This window comes from Dipteris shenzhenensis, chromosome 28, assembly GCF_047967505.1.
Source record: "Dipteris shenzhenensis isolate YYH24624 ecotype China chromosome 28, Dip_SZ_1.0, whole genome shotgun sequence".
Taxonomy (NCBI): Eukaryota; Viridiplantae; Streptophyta; class Polypodiopsida; order Gleicheniales; family Dipteridaceae; genus Dipteris; species Dipteris shenzhenensis.
Window position 1 is genome coordinate 15,753,243 of NC_141623.1, and position 16,545 is coordinate 15,769,787.

A 16,545-nucleotide genomic window follows, 5' to 3' on the forward strand; every position below is an offset into this window, starting at 1 on the left:
TTGACTGTGCGGCCAAATCTTGCTAGCTTCTTTCTAATCACAAGGGTCTAGGGAGATTTGGCCGTGCGGCCAAATCTTTTCAAAGCAACAGGATTTGGGGAGATTTGATTGTGATGCCAAATCTTTCTAGCTTCTTTTAAATCACCTGGGTCTAAGGAGATTTGGCCATGCGGCCAAATCTTGCTAGCTTCTTCTAATCACGAGGGTCGAGGGAGATATGGCCATGCGGCCAAATCTTGCTATCTTCTTTCTAATCACGAGTGTCGAGGAAGATTTGGTTGTGTGGCCAAATCTTTTCAAAGCAGCAAGGTTTAGGAAGATTTAGTTGTGATGCCAAATCTTTATAGCTTCTTTGAAATCACCATGATCTAGGGAGATTTGGCTGTACGGCCAAATGTTGTATGTTTTGAAAGAAGCCAGAAGATTTGGCCGCATGGCCAAATCTCCCCATTTAAAATTTAAAATTCAAATCCTAAGATTCAAATTTCAAATCTGAAAATTTCAAAATCTTAGATTCAAAATTTAAAATTCAAAATTTAAAATTCAAAATTCAAAATTCAAAATCTTAGATACAGAATTCAAATTTCAAATTTGAAGATATGAAAGTCAAATCATATACTAAAGACCGTACTTTCAAATCACACTTCGAGATTCCTACTTTTACAAGACTCTTTCTTTCAAATCGTGGTGTTCCGAAATGGAGAAAGTGGAGAACATGCATGAATTAGGTACACTTTCGATTTCTTTCGTTTTCTTACTTGGATGATTGAGTAGCCATTGTTGTTTGTGAGCTTCTGCTCTTTGGATTTCAAGCAATCGTAGGAGCTGAGGGGATTTTGTCCAAAGGGGATTTCGTGAAGAGAAGGTTTCGTGAGATTAACTCGAAAAAGGAGAAGCTTCAGACTGTGGTAGTGCAGGCAGCCGAAACTGAGGACGAGGAAGGTAGAGGAAACTGTGGTAGTGCAGGCAGCCAAAACTGAGGACGAGGACGGTAGAGGGAAAGAGCGCAACCGAAACTGAGGACGAGGACAGCAGAGGGAAAGAGCACAGCGGAGGAAGAGATGGCGAGGAGGGCACCGAAACGGATGGACGGAAGGAGGAGGAGGATGAGGACGGAAGCGAAGGAGGAGGATGAGGACGGGGGAGGAAAAGATGGGCCAAAACAGCAACGATGGCGAGGAGGGCACCGAAACGGACGGCGGAGGATTTGGCCTTAGAGCACAGCAATGGCGAGGAGGGCACTGAAAGGCCTTAGAGCACAGCGATGGCGAGGAGGTTGTCTTAGGGCGAGGAGGGCAGCGAAACGGACGGCGGAGGAGGAAGAAGCAACCCCCCCCAAAAAGCATGCTTTTGGGGGAGGGAGCAATCCCTCCAAAAGCATGAAGAGCAAAAAAAAAAAAAAAAAAAAAAGACCTCTTTCTAATCCAACTATTGTGTGTGGAATCTATGGAGAGTTGAATTGGTAATGGAATTTTAAAACCTACATGGTTAAGTACACATTGCTAGGACAAAACTGGGATGGGGAGCCTCCCGGGACCTCTTATTTTAATATAGTTTTGAAGTTTTTTGCTTGCAATTAGCTAAGCAAGGGTGGAGGAGTGTTTTCCAAGAACTACCCCATCTAAGATGTTGTCCTAAAGCTCTCAAACCACCCTAGGCACACATTGGAGATCTAGGAAGGGAGAGAACAAGGTGAGCCTAGCACTTGATCCCCCATGAAGACGAATTCAATTCCTTCTCATACGTTTACTTTTTATGCTTGGTTTAAAAGGTTTGTTTAGCTTTGCCTTTTAAAGTTTTGGTTTTTTTATAGTTTTAGATTTTCTAGTTTGCTTTAAAAGTAATAGTATGATTTTAAAGTGTAATAGCGTGAATCATGAAAAGCATGTATGATTTTTTTGAAAGTAGGATCTCTACATTTGAATTTCAAAATTTGAAACTTGAAACTTGAAATTTGAATTTTTTATTTTAAATTTTGAATTTTGAATTTTAAAATTTAAATTTTAAATTTTAAAATCTGGATCTTCAATTTTTAAATTTAACGTTTGAAGATTTGTCCATGTGGCCAAATCTTCCTAGTGATTTGAAAGAAGATTTGGCCATGTGGCCAAATCTTCCTAGTGATTTGAAAGAAGCTAGCAACATTTGGCAGCACGGCAAAATCTTCCCAAACCCTAATGCTTTGAAAGATTTGGCCACACGGCCAAATCTCCTAGAACCTGGTGATTTGAACGAAGCATGCAAGAGGAGGTTGCACAGCCAAAACTCTCCATACCCTAGTGCTTTGAAAGAAGCCTACAAGATTTGGCCACACGACCAAATCTCCCCAAGTTTGAAAGAACGCCACAACCAAATCTTCTCAGTGCTTTGAAAGAAGTCACCGAGGTCTCGAAGGATTTGGCCGTGCATTCAAATCTTGCTAGCTTCTTTGAAAGCACCAAGGTTTGAGCAGATTTGGCCGTGTGGCCAAATCTTATTGCTTCTTTCAAAGCACTAGTGTCTTAGGAGATTTGGCCATGTGGCCAAATCTTGTTGGCTCCTTTCAAAGCATCAGGGTCTAGGGAGATTTGACCATGTGGCCAAATCTTGTGGGCTTCTTTCAAAGCACCAAGGTCTAAGTAGATTTGGATGTGTGCATAAATCTTGATGGCTTCTTGAAAGCACCAGCATCTCGGGAGATTTGGTTGTGTGGACAAATCTTGCTATGATCTCCCTTTCAAAGCACCATGGTCTGTGAAGATTTGGCCATGTAGCCAAATTTTGCTGCCTAAAATTCAAAGCACCAAGCTTTAGGAAGATTTGGTCTTGCAATGAAATCTTGTAAAGCATTTTCATCCTAAGTCACACCATCAGATATCAATATTGAACTATAACAAATGCTATGTACTATGCAGGTGCCACATTGAAAGTGGGGGTTAAAGTCAACTTGCTTGTCAGTGGAAAGATTGTTGCCATTGGGACAATATTCTCTACATCACATGATGACATGTGCCAAGGTGTGCCCTTGGGAGAAAACAATGTATCGGTGGCGATCGATATTTGTATGGATGAAAGTGCACTTCTTCCATTTCCTACAATGGATGCATTCTTAGTCTATGAGGCTTTGGGTAGTGTTGTTCGTTAGAAAGCACGATCAATGAGTTGTGTGGACAATGTCAATGGAGCTATTGTACCAATGAATGATATAACATTAGATACCATTGACGTTGAACCTCTATGTGAATATGATGAGTTTTCCATTCGAGAATCATGGAAGGACAAGAAAGTCTTAATATGGGATGAGCAGAAAACCAAGAGCATTGCAGAGGGTGTTGTTTTGTATGTCTACCCATTTGAACCTATAAATTTTGAGATGCTTGGTGAAGGTAATCTAGGTGTGGGAATTGAAAAGTATCACAGTGATGTATCAAGCATTGATACCATCCACTTAATAAAATGGCCCATTGCACAAATAACCTTTTTAGATGGAACTTCATTAAGAATCGATGACACCATGAATTCTTCAAGTGGTTCTGGGAAAAAGCACATGGAAGATGAGGACCCAATGGAAAAATCCACAAAAAAGAGGCGTTACTGCATGATAAAGAGAAAAGCTAAAAAACATGGCATGCCATTAGCATCATCTAGACTCACAAGGGATGCAGTCATAAAAGTATCTATGATTGATTGTTGTAAACAAAATTGTTGTCAATTTGCCAATCATCAAATGATCTCCAAATTACGCATAGAGTATTGGGGCCAAAGTTTGGAGGCTCGCACCAATTATGTATATGACACTCTTGGGGTTGCTTGTCGAAAAGATGACAATGGGCAGTTCAAATATGTCTTTTCATTAAATGGTATTCAAGTTTGTTGTAGAGCATGGTATGAAATGCATGGTATTCCAAAAACAACATTTTATCGATACAGGGAGCAATTTGAAATTAGTATACGAAGGTGCATACATGGTAATAAAGGGTGCATTATCCATGATAAGATGGACCAAAAGAAGACAGCCATCCCTAGATTACGCAATCGTTCAAAGGACATAGACAAATCGTTTCAGCTCCCAGTGGCTTTGACTGGCATGATAACACATGGACATGGTCAAGGACGTTATGGTCTCTTTTCTTTATCCTTGTGGCCGTCGGATCCTAACTTCACAATTGGTTCATTGGCTTTGTGTTTGAGAAATCTTGAAAGATTTGATAACCATGCACTTGGAGATTTGGTACATGATGGGATGCCAAGGTCTGAAAATGCTCTGCTAAACGCACTAACCTCAAGAGAAGCATTGGATTCTCACTATGTTTCTAATGGCAAGCAACAACTTCATCTTGGAGCAGTGGGTGGAACATTCAAAGACCTTGGACTTGGAAGTTCCCATCAAGAAAATCCTTATAAGAAACTACCCGAACACCTATTATTGCAGTTGGATAATTGTGGTTCTGAAAACAAGAATAGGTACGTGTTTGCATACCTATCATTACTTGTTGCTCGAGGGATTTTCAAGTCAATTCAATTGGGATTCTTGATGGTTGGGCATACACATGAGGATATTGATGCAATGTTTAGCAGGTTTTCAGAGAGGTTAAGAACTAGCCAAACATTGACATTTGCACATCTCATGGATACTTCTAGACAATGTGAGGAGTCTTCTCCAATGCCATTTTTGGTAACGGAAGTCCCTGATTTCAAGAGCTATGTTGATGGATGCCTGTGCGATGGAAAAGATTCTTTAGTGGGACACTCAAAGCCTCTCCAATTTCGGTTCTTTATGCGAAATGAAGTTCCTATCATGCAATATAAAGTGCATCCACGATCATTAGATTGGCAACCAAGTGAAGGTGGCATTGAGTTGTGGAAGAGACATCCGGATGGTCATCCAATACTACCAAGTGGAGAGCCACCTTATGTAACCATGTTCAAGTATGTGAAGGATCACTTAGATGTGATAGTTGGTATCAAGGAGTATGTACGCTTTTGGGAAAAATGGGCACACTTGCAAGGTCTAGAAGCATCTTTCACAAAGTTTTACAAGCCAGTAGTGAAGTACTGGAAGAGCATGATTGATGAGCTTGATAAACCAAACAATAGTGTAGAGGGCATGTACGAGAGATTTTGGCCAAAGACGCAACATATTGATTGTGTGCAAGTAGTTGATAATGAAAACGATGAGTTTCAAGGAATTGAAGAGTTGAATGATCATTACTGTGGACCTCAAAGGAAAAAGCCAAAACAATCATTTGATCCAATGGTTGATGTACAAAAAGGACACTTTCTTTTGGTCCGACCAGCAGAAAAAATTTACCCGATTTGGCTAGGCATTGCTCAAACTGATGTACAGAAGGATAATAAATCTAAAAACTTCAAGAAGGTTTTCATACAATATTGGGCACCTATATGCAAAAGACACAATGCACAAATTGAGGAGGTATATGCAGATTGTTGGAACAAGGTTTGGATGTGCAATAAAGGTGATCCTCCACGTTGGGAATCTGTTGATGCTATTGTATGGTCATGGGTTCCAAAATGTAACCTCTCAAAGAAGGTTTCCTCAAAGAGCAGCAACCTCCCCATCAAGGTGAAGATACCAACCATTGCACGCAAGCGAGCTTTATCCAATTTTTCTCATAGAACAGATTCCGACTCTGATGCTGACTCCACAATGGAGTGAAGGTACTTGAAAAGCATGACTTTTTTTTCCTTGCACAACAATAATTTAATTGAATACTGACAAATATTTGGAAGGTATGACATTGATCTTTTTTCTTTATCTTTTTTTTTGTAGACCATTGCTTTGTGGTTGCAAGTTCTGCACACTCGACAAAATATCAAGGACTAGTGTTGCATTCTTACTTTTTCTCGAACTAAACTAAAATGGTGTTTTTGAACACCACCTTTTTTCGAGAAGAGGCAAAAAATGCTTCGTTAAACTCAAACAATTGTGAGTTTCATATACACGGCCAAATCCAGGGAGAAAGTCAATGGAGTGCACTCAATGCATTGTAATTGTAACCCCTCAAAAAATACCATGCATTGGTCGAAACCTCAACATTTGACATTTTATTTATGTTGATGCAAACCATGCACATTTGCAAGATTTGGATGGACTACCAAATCTATGGGAAAAATCAATGAAAAACATTGAATGTTACATTATTACAACCCCTCAAAAGTTCCCAAATTATCAGGATTTTCCCAAATTCTCTAATATGGTGTTTTATGCTAATGCTTAAGCATAAGCATAAGCATAAGCATAAGCTCATGCTTATGCTCATACATGAGCATGAGCTTATGCGAAAGTTTCCCCCTTCTTTAGTTCTCTATTTCAACATAAGCTTATGCATAAGCATGAGCTTATGCGGAAATAGAGAATGAGAGAAGCTTATGCTTCTCTCATTCTCTATTTCCGCATAAGCTCATTCTCTATTTATTTATGCATGAGCTTATGCTTATGCATGAGCTTATGCAGAAATAGAGAATGAGAGAAGCATAAGCTCATGCTTATGCTTCTCTCATTCTCTATTTCCGCATAAGCTCATCTCTATTTCCGCATAAGCTCATCCCTATTTCTGCATAAGCTCATGAGCTTATGTGGGAATAGAGAATGAGAGAAGCTTATGCGGAAACTCATTCTCTATTTCCGCATAAGCTCCTTCTCTATTTTCGCATGAGCATAAGCATAAGCTCATGCTTATGCTCATGCATGAGCATGAGCTTATGCTTAATTTTTTGCATAAGCTCATGTGTATGCATGAGCTTATGCAGAAATAGACAATGAGAGAAGCTTATGCGAAAACTCATTCTCTATTTTCGCATAAGCTCCTTCTCTATTTCCGCATGAGCATAAGCTCATGCTTATGCTCATGCATGAGCATGAGCTTATGCTTAAGTTTCCGCATAAGCTCATGCTTATGCATGAGCTTATGCGGAAATAGAGAATGAGAGAAGCTTATGCAGGAAACTCATTCTCTATTTCCGCATAAGCTCCTTCTCTATTTCCACATGAGCATAAGCATGAGCTTATGCTTATGCTTATGCTTATGCTTATGCATAAGCATAAGCATAAGCTCATGCTTATGCTCATGCATGAGCATGAGCTTATGCTTAAGTTTCTGCATAAGCTTATGCTTATGCATGAGCTTATGCGGAAATAGAGAATGAGAGAAGCTTATGCGGATCTCATTCTCTATTTCCGCATAAGCTCATTCTCTATTTCCCACTCTATTTCCCCCTTCTCTCATTTCCCCCTCATCTCTTTCCCCCTTCTCTCATTCGCATAAGCTTTCCCCCTTCTTTATTTCTCTATTTCCGCACAAGCTTTCTCTTATGCATGAGCTTATGCGGAAATAGAGAATGAGAGAAGCTTCTCTCATTCTCTATTTCTGCATAAGCTCATTCTCTATTTCCGCATAAGCTTATGCTTATGCATGAGCTTATGCAGAAATAGAGAATGAGAGAAGCATAAGCATGAGCTCATGCTTATGCATGAGCTTATGCGGAAATAGAGAATGAGAGAAGCTTATGCGGAAAGTCATTCTCTATTTCCGCATAAGCTCCTTCTCTATTTCCGCATGAGCATGAGCTTATGCTTAAGTTTACGCATGCTCTCTCATGTTTACGCTTATGCTTCTCTCATTCTCTATTTCCCACTCTATTTCCCCCTTCTCTCATTTCCCCCTTCTCTCCTTCTCTATTTCCGCATAAGCTCATGCTTATGCTTATGCGGAAATAGAGAAGGAGAGAAGCATAATAGAGAATGAGAGAAGCATAAGCTTATGCTTCTCTCCTTCTCTATTTCCGCATAAGCTCATTCTCTATTTCCGCATAAGCTTATGCTTATGCTTCTCTCATTCCCCCTCATCTCTTTCCCCCTTCTCTCATTCGCATAAGCTTTCCCCCTTCTTTATTTCTCTATTTCCGCACAAGCTTTCTCTTATGCATGAGCTTATGCGGAAATAGAGAATGAGAGAAGCTTCTCTCATTCTCTATTTCCGCATAAGCTCATTCTCTATTTCCGCATAAGCTTATTCTCTATTTCCGCATAAGCTTATGCTTATGCATGAGCTTATGCGGAAATAGAGAATGAGAGAAGCTTCTCTCATTCTCTATTTCCGCATAAGCTCATGCATAAGAGAAAGCTTGTGCGGAAATAGAGAAATAAAGAAGGGGGAAAGCTTATGCGAATGAGAGAAGGGGGAAAGAGATGAGGGGGAATGAGAGAAGCATAAGCATAAGCTTATGCGGAAATAGAGAATGAGCTTATGCGGAAATAGAGAAGGAGAGAAGCATAGCTATGCTTCTCCATTCTCTATTATGCTTCTCTCATTCTCTATTATGCTTCTCTCATTCTCTATTTCCGCATAAGCTTATGCTTATGCTTCTCTCATTCCCCCTCATCTCTTTCCCCTTCTCTATTTCCCCCTTCTCTCATTCTCTATTTCTGCATAAGCATAAGCATGAGCTTATTCTCTCTAACTCTTATTCTCTATTTCCCTTTTCTTCCTCTTCTCTTTCTTTTCCCTCTTCTTTCCTTTCCATCTTCTTTCCCTCTTTCCTTTCCCTCTTCTCTCCTTTCCCTCTTCTTTCTTCTTGCCTATGCCGATGCTTATGTTTGTCTTTTTGTTTTTTGTTTTCGTGTTTGTGTCTATGTTAGACATGGGATCACGTCACTCATCCGACGAGTACGGACAGCCTCGCAGGAGGAGAGCTCACGATCTATATGCTCCAGAGGACTTTGATTCCTCTCAAGCGACTACCCTGAGGACTACCCCTGGTCCGACTCCTCTCGGACCTAGCACTACCACTACCCCTGGTCCGACTCCTCTTCCACGTAGCACTGCGACTACCCCTCAGGGAACTCCTTTGCTAGCTGCGCATGGCTTTGTCGGGAGTCCCGACGAGTTTGTAGCACAGATGAGCGATGAGGAGGCAGTGAGATTCTTCTCTCTGCTCTCTCGGACGACCTCAGTAATTCCTTCCCCTACACCGACGGGTGGATGTACTGCCCAGCCATCCCCTCGCCCCCTTTGACCACAGGATCATCACTTGCGCATGCCTCTTGCAAGGGAAGGAAGAGTAGGATGGGGGGCTCATGTTGTGCTAACTCGGGAGATGTAGACGAGTCAGCACACTCATGCTCCTTTACAGGCGGTGATCGATGAGTTAAAACAAAGATACCCTAATTTGCCAAATGTGGAGTTTAATGACAATTATATGCAAAAGCGCATGGGTTTGGTCCTGAAGCATCGTAGATCAACCTTGCGTACTTCCATCACAAAGGGGTTGGCTAAACCCAGCTGGGCAAACAAAGCTGATTGGAAGTACTTCAAGAAGCAACATAGGGACCATCCCGAAATGTTTGAAGGTCAGAGGAGGGCTGTGAAGAGACAGCTGGACATCATAGGTACTTCGCACTTTGGTGCAGGCGAACGGTATGCATTCAAGGCAACCGTGGTAAGTCTACTTCTTCTCATTTAATGTATTGTTCTATTTGTTTTACTTACATATTACATGCACTTTAGCTAACTCTAACTCTCATAAATTGGATCCACAGCAAGCTGCGATGGGCCGTCTTCCTACAGATGTAGAGACGCGATGCGCATTTCGGATAGGAACAAAGCCATGGTTCATTGAGCAAGAGGCAATGGGAGCGACGGTCGATTGGGCTGAGGTGGCTGCTCGCACGGTATAAGTTTACTCCTACTTGTAATCTCACTTTTTAATTTAAGTTCCAATCTAATTTTCAATTTATATGGTTCACTCTTAGGGTCAAAGCTCAAGCGTCCCATCATCGGAGGCGAGCGATCAACAGGGCCAAGGATCAAACGCAGGTGGCGAGGACGAGGGAGAAGACGCAAGTGTCGAGGACCAAGGAACAAGCCAACAAGACGAAGATGATTCGGATTCGGATGAGTAGTAGTGGTAGTAACATTTTATATATCCGCTCGTTTGAGAAATTGTTACAAACATTGTTGTATATGTCCGACATGTATATGCATTTGTTACTCATCATTTCACAAGAACAATTTTGTATCACCCTGCAAGCAAGGGAAATTTTGTTATAAAAAACTTTCTTTTGTAATTACAAAAAAAAAAAAGGATTAGTGGGGCTAAACAGGACCAAAAGGAAGCCCTGTTTAGCCCCACTAACCCTTTTTTTTTACTTCTGTTAATCGTCGCTATATAGCAATGTTTATCAGTGTCGCTATATAGCGACGATTAACAGTGTCGCTATATAGCGACATTTGCATCGTCGCTATATAGGGACGTTTGCCAGTGTTGCTATATAGCGACGCTTTATAGCGACGGTCCTTTTTCGATGCTTTTAGCGACACTTATAGCGACGTTTGCGCCCGTGAAAAAAAAAAATTTAATGTAAAAAGCGTCGGTATTTCCGTCGGAAAATGGCCTATGCCTTATAGTGTCATGTGGATTGGCTACTTGATGAAATGGAGAAAGTAGAGAAAGACGAGGGGGTGCATATCACAATGGAAGAATGGAAGTATGCTAGGGGATGCATGAGCAAGGTCGGTATATAGAATGTTATGCATAAGTTAGGAGCTGTCAATAATTTAGATTGCTTATTTAATTAATTGTTTCTTGGTGTAGTGCACTATGTTCAATGCTATATGGTGTGAGGGCAAGCATTCTCGAACGCAACGGATTGATGATAAGAGAAACACACAAGATTGTGGCATCATTGCTAGCTTTGAGGGAACCAATGGAGCCATGGATGATTGTTGTGGCATAATCCAACATATTATTAAGCTTTACTTTCGATGCTTCTTTGTGTATGTTTTGGATGTAAAGTGGTTTAAGGACATGGTGGAAAGAGGCCCTAATGCAACAATCAAATGCCATGCAAGTTTGAATGCATATTGCTAATATGGTGTACTTTTTCATTTCTAGGTATGTGAGCTTAAAGGAAATAGATCCCACCACGCTTGAGAATGCTCGAGTTATGTCAGTGAAGGTGGTTTGTTTAGTGGAGGAGACATTTCCACGTTCTATTCTCACAAGCCACCTACATCTTATAGTGCATTTGGTGGATGAGATTGCTATATGCGGTACTATACATGCATGATGGTTGTTCTTCCTCGAGCACTTCATGAAGACCTTGAAGGGCTTCGTCAGACAAAATGCAAGACCCGAAGGTAGCATGGCCAAGGGTTGGTTTGTACAAGAGTCACTTGTATATATTTCTGAGTTTCTTGTTGATGTGGATAGCTCTCTCCCAGGACTATGGAGAGATGATGAAGACCTAAGGATGACCTCTATTGTGCCTCAAGGGAAAGGACGCAAAAAAGTAATAGACACGGAGTTGCATAATAGTATCAACCTCTTTTGCGTGCTTAATAGTGATGTGATGAAAAGATGGGTGACAAGATATGAGGATGCAAAGGCAAGAAGACAAGAAGAAAGGGCCCTCTTTCGTACACACCACGGATCTCTATGCCAAACCCTCAATATCTAAGAGCACTTCCAAAGGATATTCATGTGGATTGGCTACTTGATCAAATGGAGAAAGCAGAGAAAGACAAGGGTATGCATATCACAATGGAAGAATGGGAGTATGCTAGGGGATGAATGAGCAAGGTCGGTATATAGAATCTTATGCATAAGTTAGGAGCTTTCAATAATTTAGATTGCTTATTTAATTGATTTTTTCTTGGTGTAGTGCACTATGTTCAATGCTATATGGTGTGAGGGCAAGCATTTTTGACCACAATGGATTGATGATAAGAGAAACACACAAGATTGCGGCGTCATTGCTAGCTTTGAGGGAGCCAATGGAGCCATGGATGATTATTGTGGCATAATCTAAGATATTATTATGCTTGACTTTCGATGCTTCTTTGTGTATGTTTTGGATGTAAAGTGGTTTAAGGACGTGGTGGAAAGAGGCCCTAATGCAACAATCAAATGCCATGCAAGTGGCTTTGTAACTATTAACTCCACAAAGTTTTGGCAAAGTAGGAATGACACACTAGTACTACCGCAACAATGTGAACAGGTACTGTGCACACATATAAAAATACTCGCTTTTAAATATTTGATGCAAGAAAAATAACATGATTGTATTTGTGTTTGAATTAGGTTGTCTATCAACCAATGGTGGATAATAATAGATGGTGGCATGCCATACCTATTATGCCACGTTCCAAAGTGATGTATAGTACATTTACTAATATGGAGCATATGGAGGATGATCATGGCCATGGACGTGATGATGACTGTGATACGAGAGAGGAGGATGATCATGAGATAGGAGATACAAATATTGATGCCATTACCTGTGAGAACGAGCCTACCATTGGTGATGCTGATTTCGATGAGCACATGAGTAGCACAAGTAGTAGTGGGTTGAATGTATTTGTAGATCTAAACACTTGTTTGCATTTTGAAGTAGATAGTTTGGCAAGGATTGATCTCATTGAGGATGAGATTGAACCATAGCCCATCATTGATATTGGCAAAACTATTTTACATATTGTCTCATTCTCCTCAACTCACTTAATTCTTGTATATGTGGGCTTGCAAAAAAGCATTGATGTTTATGTTAAAATTATGTGCTTTGGTAATCATGGGCAATGTTTGGAAAGCAATTATGTACACAAAAATCTCACTTTCTGTATTCTCTAGTTTGCATCTATCTACGCGTCTAAATGCCTGTCTAATTCTCAGTGTAAATGCACAAATAAACGCGCTAATACATGCACAAATAGACACGCTGATAAACGCAATGTTAGATGGGCCCGTATTTTCTCAGTTTAGACATGCAAATAGACGTGTTAATACACGCAGAAATAGACGAGTTGTTAGACACGCTTTTAGACGCGCCCATAAATCCTCTACTAAAGCAATGCCTATAGACGCGCTCGCTATTTTGCGCATCTACCAAGTCTCTACCAAGTGCATCTATAGTTGCTTTGTGTTGTTGTGTTTGTAACTATTGACTCCACAAAGTTTTGGCAAAGTAGAAAGGACACACTAGTACTACCGCAACAATGTGAACAGGTACTGTGCACACATATAAAAATACTCGCTTTTAGATATTTGATACCTTCGATGCAAGGAAAATAACATGATTTATTTGTGTTTGAATTAGGTTGTCTATCAACCAATGGTGGATAATAATAGATGGTGGCATGTCATACCTATTATGCCACGTTCCAAAGTGATGTATAGTACATTTACTAATATGGAGCGTATGGAGGATGATCATGGCCATGGAGGTGATGATGACCGTGATACGAGAGAGGAGGACGATCATGAGATAGGAGATACAAATATTGATGCCATTGCCTGTGAGGACGAGCCTACCATTGGTGATGCTGATTTCGATGAGCACATGAGTAGCACAAGTAGTAGTGGGTTGAATGTATTTGTAGATCTAAACACTTGTTTGCATTTTGAAGTAGATAGTTTGGCAAGGATTGATCTCATTGAGGATGAGATTGAACCATAGCCCATCATTGATATTGGCAAAACTATTTTACATATTGTCTCATTCTCCTCACCTCACTTAATTCTTGAATATATGGGCTTGCAAAAAAGCATTGATGTTTTTATTAAAATTATGTGCTTTAGTAATCATGGGCAATGTTTGGAAAGCAGTGATGTACATCAAAATCTCACTTTCTGTATTCTTTGTTTTGCGTCTAAATACGTGTCTAAATACGCGTCTAATTCTCAGTGTAGACATGCTAATAGACGTGCTAATACATGCACAAATAAACACGCTGATAAATGCAATGTTAGAAAAGCCCATATTTTCTCACTATAGATGTGCTAATAGACGTGTGAATACATGCACAAATAGACGAGCTATTAGATGTGCTATTAGATGTGCTTGTAATTTCTCTATTCAAGCAATGCCTATTTGTGCATCTATGAAGCGCGTCTATAGTTGCTTTGTGTTGTTGTGGTGGATGAGATTGCTATATGTGGTACTATACATGCACGATGGTTGTTCTTCCTCGAGTGCTTCATAAAGACCTTGAAGGGCTTTATGAGACAAAATGGAAGACCCGAAGGTAGCATGGCTGAGGGTTGGTTGGTACAAGAGTCACTTGTATATATTTCTGAGTTTCTTGTTGATGTGGATAGCTCTCTCCCACAACTATGGAGAGATGATGAAGACCTAAGGATGACCTCTATTGTGCCTCAAGGGAAAGGACGCAACAAAGTAATAGACACGGAGTTGCATAATAGTATCAACCTCTATTGCATGCTTAATAGTGATGTGATGAAAAGATGGGTGACAAGATACGAGGATGCAAAGGCAAGAAGACAAGAAGAAAGGGCCCTCTTTTGTACACACCACGGATCTCATGTGCCATACCCTCAATATCTAAGAGCACTTCTAAAGGATATTCATGTGGATTGGCTACTTGATGAAATGGAGAAAGCAGAGAAAGACGAGGGAATGCATATCACAATGGAAGAATGGGAGTATGTTAGGGGATGCATGAGCAAGGTTGGTATATAGAATGTTATGCATAAGTTAGGAGCTTTCAATAATTTAGATTGCTTATTTAATTGATCTTTTCTTGGTGTAGTGCACTATGTTCAATGCTATATGGTGTAAGCATGCACAAATAGACGCGCTGATAAACGCAATGTTAGACGGGCCCATATTTTCTCGCTGTAGACGTGCTAATAGACATGTTACTACATGCACAAATAGATGAGCTATTAGATGTGCTATTAGATGCGCCCCTAATTTCTCTATTCAAGCAATGCCAATAGACGCGCTTGCTATTTGTGCATCTATCAAGTGCATCTATACTTGCTTTGTGTTGTTGTGGTGGATGAGATTGCTATATGTGGTACTATACATGCACGATGGTTATTCTTCCTCGAGTGCTTCATGAAGACCTTGCAGGGCTTCATGAGGCAAAATGCAAGACCCGAAGGTAGCATGGCCGAGGGTTGGTTGGTACAAGAGTCACTTGTATATATTTCTGAGTTTCTTGTTGATGTGGATAGCTCTCTCCCACCACTATGGAGAGATGATGAAGACCTAAGGATGACCTCTATTGTGCCTCAAGGGAAAGAACGCAACAAAGTAATAGACACGGTATAAATAGTATCGACCTCTATTGCGTGCTTAATAGTGATGTGATGAAAAGATGGGTGACAAGATATGATGATGCAAAGGCAAGAAGACAAGAAGAAAGGGCCCTCTTTCGTACACACCATGGATCTCTGTGCCATACCCTCAGTATCTAAGAGCACTGCCAAAGGATATTCATGTGGATTGGCTACTTAATGAAATGAAGAAGGCAGAGAAAGATGCGGGGATGCATATCACAATGGAAGAACGGGAGTATGCTAGGGGATGCATGAGCAAGGTCGGTATATAGAATGTTATGCATAAGTTACAAGCTTTCAATAATTTAGATTGGTTATTTAATTGATATTTTCTTGGTGTAGTGCACTATGTTCAATGCTATATGGTGTGAGGACAAGCATTTTCGAACACAACGGATTGATGATAAGAGAAACACATAAGATTGCGATGTCATTGCTAGCTTTGAGGGAGCCAATGGAGCCATGGATGATTATTGTGGCATAATCCAAGATATTATTAAGCTTGACTTTCGACACTTCTTTGTGTATGTTTTGGATATAAAGTGGTTTAAGGACGTGGCGGAAAGAGGCCCTAATGCAACAATCAAACGCCATGCTATTGACTCCATAAAGTTTTGGCAAAGTAGGAAGGACACACTAGTACTACCGCAACAATGTGAACAGATATTGTGCACACATATAAAAATACTCGCTTTTAAATATTTGATACCTTCGATGCAAGGAAAATAACATGATTGTATTTGTGTTTGAATTAGGTTGTCTATCAACCAGTGGTGGATAATAATAGATGGTGGCATGTCATACCTATAATGCCATGTTCCAAAGTGATGTATAGTACATTTACTAATATGGAGCGTATGGAGGATGATCATGGCCATGGAGGTGATGATGACCATGATACGAGAGAGGAGGATGATCATGAGATAGGAGATAAAGATATTGAGGCCATTACCCGTGAGGACGAGCCTACCATTGGTGATGCTGATTTCGATGAGCACATCAGTAGCACAAGTAGTAGTGGGTTGAATGTATTTGTAGATCTAAACACTTGTTTGGATTTTGAAGTAGATAGTTTGGCAAGGGTTGATCTCATTGAGGACGAGATCAAACCGTAGCCCATCATTGATATTGGCAAAACTATTTTACATATTGTCTCATTCTCCTCACCTCACTTAATTCTTGTATATGTGGGCTTGCAAAAAAGCATTGATGTTTTTGTTAAAATTATGTGCTTTGGTAATCATGGGCAATGTTTGGAAAGCAGTGATGTACACCAAAATCTCACTTTCTGTATTCTTTTTTTAGCATCTAAATAGGCATCTAAATACGCATCTAATTCTCAATGTAGATGCACATGATAGATAGACGTGCTAATACATGCACAAATAGACGCATTGATAAATGCAATGTTAGACGAGCCCATATTTTCTCAGTGTAGATGCACTAATAGACGTGTTAATACAT